The following is a 7,502-nucleotide window of genomic DNA, read 5'->3' as shown; positions in this document are numbered from 1 at the left end:
TCAGGGGTTTTTTGGTTTCTATAGGCAGTGTTTATAAAACAAGTACAAATTTTCTCTAGGATACATTCCAGAAGTCGGTGTTCGTCCAGTTCAGTTGGATATGCATATTTGCAATTTTATTAGAGTTTGCCAAAATTGTTCTCCAAAATGATTTTACCTACCTGGTGAATTCTCCTGTTTCCTTGCATTTTTATCAATACTTGGTATTGTCATAATTTTTCATTTTTTACCAAGCTAAAAACATGAAATTGAATTTTGTTGTTTAGATTGAATATCCCTGTTTATTAGTGAGGCCCAGACATCTTTTCCCATGTATGTTGGATATTCAGGGTTCTTCTGTAAATTGTTGGTTTAAAGTCTTTACTCATTTTGTTATTGTTGGGCTTAAAATTGACTTAAAGGATTTTTTAATTGACTTAAAGAATTTCTTTATGTATTTCAACTACCAATTTTTTATGACTTGCCTTTTAACTTTTTTTCAGAAGTTTTAAAATTTGACGTTTCCCTTTTTGATTTCTGATTCTCATGTCTTGTAAAATAAACCCTTCCCTACCTCCCCATCATAAAAACATTCCCTCAAGCATTTAGGTCTTTAAGCCATCTGGAGTTTATTTTTGGGTGTGGTGTGAGGTAGGAGTCTAATGTAATTTTTTTCCACATAGGAAGCCAGTTGTCCTAACATATTTATTGAATGTCTCATAATTTCTCCACTAATTTATAATGCTTCCTCTATCATAAACTAAAGTCCAATTTATGTTTGATCTATTTCTGGGTTTTCTGTTCTGTTTTATTGATAGATTTATCTATCCATGTTCAACCCCCTCTCATTCACTTCTGTTGAAAATGTTAGACAGAACATAGGCTTCTTACCTCCAGTGCCCATCCCCAATATCTCCCTCCTCAATTTCATCCTGCACTCATCTATTAGATCTCTTTCCAAGAATCATCGTCACCTAATTTATTTAGCATCTACTAGGTGCTAGGCACTAACTAGGGTGCTAACTACATGTGTATTTTCCAGTTAATCCCCATGGCCCTATAAGGCAATCCGTGTTTGCCAATCAGGACACTGAGGCTCAGAACTTGAGAAACTTGCCCATGTCACACAGCCAGTAAAAGACAAAGCTGTGGCTGGAATCCATGTTTATTTGTCCTCAAAAGTGTTGATGGCCCTCCATTTCCATCTTCTAACCTTCAAGACATCCATAATCGGGTCCCCATCTGATCTCAGAATCCTTCCATCTGTAAAATGGGGATAATAATCGTCCCTTGCGGGGTTGTCATAAAGATCATGTGAGATTATAATTGTGAAAGCACTTAGCACAATGCCTAGCACATAACAGGTACTCAATAAACATCAGCTAAATTTGAACAAAAAGTAGGCAGCAGTGGCCAAAGTTTAAAGAACAAAAAAAAAAAAAGAAAGTTTACTCCATCCCATTAACCCTGCTTTAGAATAATCTTGGGTGGGGGGTGGGAGGAAGGTGTTGGGCAAGAGTGGATGGGAGTGAGCAAGTAGGGGTAGAAGACTTTGGATAGCTCCCCCTTCCACTCTGCTTCCTCTGGCTAGGAACTCCCAGGAGCAACAGGAAAACTGACAAGGGGAAGCTGACAAGGATGGTAAACCCTTAGAAATCTTATTTACTCCTGCCGAACCTCAGGGCTGAGGGTCAACAACTGCTCCGTAGCTCCGGACTTACACAGTCAACTTGGCTATTGAATGGCTGCTGTGACCCAGGTGTCACATCTCCAGGCACTTAGAGCTGGAGCGGGGCATCTTCCGCCCTCTCCGGGCTGCCTGGGTTCGGACCAGGGCCAGCCATCCCTTCGTGATTCCTATGGCAACAAGGCAACTGTAGGCCTCCATCAGAGGAAGCAGGTGAAACGAGACAGCCTTTCCGGGCAGCTCTCAGACTAATGGGAACCACATTGGCGAAGGAAGCTGATTGACTTGAAACATCCAGCACTAGCACGCAGGCTCCCTTTCATGCTGGAAGATTATGGTCACTTGTAATTTTTCTTGCTAATTGAAGTTTTTGTAGGAAAAGCAAACACATATAGACACATGTATGTGTGTATTTCCATGCTGATTCTATTTCAGAAGCAGTGGGCTGTACACTTTGGTTATCGGCTTTCTTTGACTCCATCCACTCACATCTGCGCTGTGTCATGACAGCTCCAGCTATGGCCCCAGGACACTCCACAGGGGTCAGAATAACAGGAAAACAACAGTGGGGAGGACCGTGCCCTCTCTCCCTTGTTTAACTTGGAAATCCTGCCTGAGTCTTATGAGACTCAATATGTCGGGCCCTAAAAGAGGTGAAAATTACCTCAGGTTACTGAGAGAGAAACCCAAAAGGGCGACAGCCTATTTTCCTTTGCTGGTGGTCTGGCTTGGGGTGTTGAGGCAACAACTTATTGCCATGGCTTCCTCTGAATGTGATGGATTTGGAAAGAGCCAGAATTTTTCCTTAAGCAATCCCTAGTATTCCCCTAAATCAAGGACCCTGAGCCCCTCATAACCTTTTTACATAATTGAGAGGAAAGAAGGACACTCAGTATGTGTTTAAAATTGCAAGGTTTGAGGGAGAAGCTGTCCAATAGAGGGGGACAAAGGCCCCCCCATTCCCTGCTATGTTGACATGGTAGCACTCGGGTTTCCGCCCTGTATCTGCTGTCACACACACCCACACATGCTCTCAAACACACCGCCGTGTTTCTATGCACACCACACTTGCATGGATGTAACCAAGGCTAGGCCAGTTCCAGGGAGTGGAATACCCACTTCTTCTGCATTCATGAAAGCACAACAGAAATACAAGTGAGTGCCAGTAATGTATTTGAAAAACAATTCACTCACAAAGACCATTCTTGATTGTTTGTAACAGATTAATTGTGATGCACTTCAATCCTGATGATGCCACCTCAGAGGCAGGAGATCTGATTCCTACTTCTGGTATCAGACCCTCAGTGACCTTGGATAGAGTACTTCTCTGAATGCTGGTTTCCTTATCTGTGAAAGTGTGAGGTTGGACTGGTGGCCTCTAAGGACATTGGCAGTACTAACATTCTCTAGGTCAAACTTCTTTTGTGCTTTGTGTCACTTGGCATGCCTAAGGTCCCTGGAAATCAGGACATACCAGAATTTCCAGGCCTCTGACCATTCTTGCTGGGCCCTGTAACCTTTTCCCCGATGAAGTTTCTGCCTAGTTCCTGCCACCTGAGATTAACCAACATGCCCCTGGTCTCCCCATCCCGTCCCCTAAAATTCTGCCCTCAGGAAAGGACATGATAATTGTGTGTACATTGGGTATCAATTACTAAAGGAGGAGGAGGAGTTGCCTTTGGGAAGAAGAATTAAGCTGTGAACCAAAGAAGTGAAGCCCTAATTGTGAAATTTTAGCTGGAGAGTTGAAGAGATGTTTGAGAGTGAGGAGCCTAACTATGCAGAGGCTTATCCTATTGCCGATGCCTACAATTCCACCATTAACAAGTGAGTCCTTTTGCTGAAACTATTGAGGGTTATCTTCCACAAAAGAAATGTATTCAAATTTAGGGGCACCCGGGTGGCTCAGTCAGTTAAGCGGTAGCCTTCAGCTCAAGTCATGATCCCAGGGTCCTGGGATCGAGTCCTGCATCAGGCTCCCTGCTAGGCAGGGAGCCTGCTTCTCCCTCTCCCTCTGCCTGCCTCTCTGCCTACTTGTGCTCTCTCTGTCAAATAAATAAATAAAATCTTAAAAAAAAAAAAAAGAAATGTATTCCAATTGAGAAGTCATTCAGACCTTGGTGGAAAGGAGTTATTCAGATCCTTTTCTCAGTGCCTTTTTAAATAAAGGAATGGACGTGGGGCAGGATGCTAAAGGACTTAGCAGCTGAGGGATGTGAGAGGAATGAACTGAAGGGAAAAAAAACAAAGGGCAGGCTTGGGACCCCACAAAATAAACTTCAAGTCCCACACAATTTTGGTGAGCGCCTGTTCTGCCCTGGGAACTCCCTGCAGGGAGGAGGAGGGGCCCAGTGAAGGAATCAGAAGTAATTCCAGACCTGTTAGAGCATCACAAGCCTTAGAGATAAAACAAAAGAGGCTGTGTTGAGTCACTCCATAGAGACGAGATGTACCCCCACCCAAAACTTGGTTCAGATGTTGAGATAGATGACACCACACATGCGCCAAGGGGGTATTAAAAAGGTTATTACTCACATAAAGAAAGTTTCTAGGGGGAGCAGGGCAGGCTCCCAAGAAGATCTGAAAAAGGCTTGGATTTTATGGTGGTTAGGGGGTGGGGCTGGAGTGAGGGCTCCTGCCAGCAAGGGCTTGTGGAGCTCGAACTTCCCATTGATGCTAAAGGAACATGCACCTGTGCGCCTGGCCCTTCTTATCAGCTTGCCCCAGTGTGGAACAGAAGGGGAAAGAGGGTGATGGCACTTGAAAACTGTCAGCAGTCAAAAATAAAAAATGGGATTCTGATTTTTTTACAGACCAAGAATAAGCAATAGATCCTCTTTGTTTCCATGGCCTATGAAGAACTTCCCTAATACCACTAGCTCTTGGGAGCCCTGGGTCTCCCAGGTCTTCAAGTGTTGGGCAGGGACCAGACTTGCATCAGCATTCTCAGGTTATTGGACCAGGAACTTAAAGCCTGTTAAAATATGTTCTGAGACCACAGACTTCCTGGCCTACAGTGTGTGTGTGTGTGTGTGTGTGTGTGTGACTTTAAAGAACACTGGCTTTAACCCTTACCCCAAGCTTCAGAGTCTTATATAATGAAATGACTGGGTCCTTTCATCAAAACTGGCTTGTTTTGTGCCTGAGAAATTGAACTATGCTAAAGAGAATAGGATGGAGCTTACTATATTTTTACTTGGTTGTGTGATCTGAAGAACTGATCTTGGGGCACCTGGGTAGCTCAGTTGGTTAAGCGCCCGCCTCTTGATTTCGGCTCAGGTCATGATCTCAGGGTCATGAGATCAGCTCCATGCTCAGTGCAGAGTCTGCGAGTCTGCTTAAGATTCTCTCCCTCTCCCTCTGCTCCTCCCCCTACCCTGTGCAGACCCTCTGTACCCTCCACACCCTCTCCCTCTGCTCCTCTCCCCACCTGCATGCACTTAAGCACTCCCTCTCTCTCTCTCTCTCTCTCAAAAAAAAAGAAAAGAAAAGAAAGAAAAGATCTTATAATTTGTTGTAGTCCCAGACCCAGCACAAAGCCATATATACAGTAGGTGCTCAATAAACATTTGTTGAATTGAACTAGTGAAGTGATAACTGGTATATCCATTCTTCTGATCCTATCTACTAAGGACAGGGATGGGAAGGAAAAGGACACTCCACTGAACACTTACTATATGTACACTTCTCTGTGCATTATACCATTTCATTGTCACTACAACTCTGAGTAAGTATTGAAAGTCCCATTTTTTTTTTTTTAGATTTTATTTATTTATTTTAGAGAGAGAGAGAGCTCAAGCGGAGGGAGCGGCAGAAGGAGAAGGAGAGAGAGAATCTCACACAGACTCCACACTGAGCGTGGAGCCCAATGCGGGTCTTGATCTCATGACCTTGAGATCATGACCTGAGCCGAAATCAAGAGTTGGGCACTCAACCAACTGAGCCACCCATGAGCCCCTTTAAGGTCCCATTTTGACAGATGAGGTAAAGAGAGGCTCCAGGAGGTGAAATAATACTCCTACAACTAAACAACTAGTGAGTGATTGGGGTCACCTTTTCCCTCGAAAGCCCACGTTCTTTCTAGGCCAGCAGACCACGGTGCAGTGGGAGGCAGGGCAAGAGCAGAGGGGAGCCACCAGGCAGGAATGTCATTCTATTATTTTCTTCAGATGTTTAACTCTCCTCAACAAAAACATTTCCCAGATGTTTCCAGGACCTGGCAAGTCTTCAGTCGCAAAGTGAGGGATGATCCCACACCTGCAGGAGAACGGAACTATATAGCCTGACCTCTCTGGATTATGCTTTTTAAGTTGTCCAAGGGCCACCTGGAAGAACCCTTGTCTCAGCTGCAATGAAGGCTCATAGGAAATACTTACTCTGAGGCAATATGTTTACCCCACCCAAGTTGTAGGTCATGGCCAGTGTTATGGGTTGAATTGTGTCCTCCCAAAAGGCACGTTGAAGTTCTAATGCCCAGTGCCTGTGAACGTGACCTTATTTGGAAATAGGGTCCTTGCCAATGAAATCAAGTTAAGATGGGGGTAGGCCTTAATCCAATGTGACCCGTTCCCTTGTAAGGGAGGACAATATGGACACAGACACCAACAAAGGGGAGAACACCATGTGAAGACAGAGCAGAGACAGGAGTGATGCAGCTGCAAGTCAAGGAACACCAAGGACTGCCAGCTAGCATCAGATGCTCGGAAGTAGCAAGGGAGGATTCTACCTCATCTCAGTGAGAGCATGGCCCTGCTGACTCCTTGACTTCAGACTTCTGCCTAGAGGAATCATCAGAGGGTAAATGTTCGATGTTTTAAACACAATCTGTGCTCCTTTGTTACAGCCCTAGGAAACTAATACAGAAGCTCTTCTGGGCAGCCTCCGAGTTCCAGAGCCTGGCACCTCAGCCATCAGCTGGGTAGGCTCCCAGATCCTTCAGTCAAGGCTCCACGGCCCTGCCAGCACCTTCCCCATCCTGTAAGACAAGACAGACCTCAGCATGTGGACACCCATCTCCCAGGTGGGCTTTTTATTCAACTCTTAGCTCAGAACATCCTTCATAAATCTGAGCAATACAATTTCCTGTTAATGTAAGCACCAGTATCTTTGCTATAATTATGTATCCCCCACCACCCAGTGTAGGCAGAGGGTCTAGGACATTCGCTCTGCTCTAGGTCTGGAAAACAGAGGCACTTGAGAATGTGTGTGGTGCACAGAGAAGAGGAAGAGCAGGAAAATGAGAAGAAAGATTTCAGATTCAAAGAGTCCAAATTCCAGCTCTGCGCCCCACCAGCTAGATGACTTTGGAAAAGCCATTTGGTCTCAAAGCCTTGGTGTCCTCATCTACAATATGAGAAAGATAACACCCACACCATGAGGTTATTATGAGGATTAAATGAGATAGTATGCATGAAGTGCCTGACATAGAGAGTAACCAAAAATATTATTACGATTACTTTTATCATCGTTGTTGTTATTATTTCATCTTTATGTCCCTGAAATGGAACCGGCCACACCATGAACTACAGCATTATATGAGGGGAGAGACAGAGAGTCACAAATGAATTGTCTGCCCAGCTCTTATTCCTATTTCCTGAGAATGGTCCTTCCCACCATAGTTGGAGCTACAGAAATGGCAGGGGTTATTATTACTTTTATATTACTGCTGTTTATGTGGTCATGTGTCTGAACCAGATCCATGCCATTAACAGCCAGGGTCAAAGTCCCAGGCACCTGTGGTAAATTGCTCCCAATCTTTACTCTCTTGGAATAGGATTATATATCTATACCCTTTACTGTGCAAGATACATTTCCTCCCACTGTGAATAGAGTACAC

General features: G+C 44.5%; 1 long non-coding RNA gene across 1 annotated transcript in view; it reads left to right on the top strand.

The window, feature by feature from the left end:
* Positions 1-7,502, top strand: part of LOC144381723 (uncharacterized) — a 73,214-nt gene that overhangs the window by 44,391 nt on the left and 21,321 nt on the right. The window contains exon 2 of the long non-coding RNA XR_013447495.1: positions 6,510-6,686. This is a non-coding gene — a long non-coding RNA (uncharacterized LOC144381723). The remainder of the gene's footprint in view (positions 1-6,509; positions 6,687-7,502) is intronic.

The sequence above is a fragment of the Halichoerus grypus genome, chromosome 5, assembly GCF_964656455.1.
Source record: "Halichoerus grypus chromosome 5, mHalGry1.hap1.1, whole genome shotgun sequence".
In the NCBI taxonomy this organism is placed as follows: domain Eukaryota; kingdom Metazoa; phylum Chordata; class Mammalia; order Carnivora; family Phocidae; genus Halichoerus; species Halichoerus grypus.
Note: the sequence above shows the minus strand (reverse complement) of the source record. Positions and strands in the feature narration are given on the sequence as shown.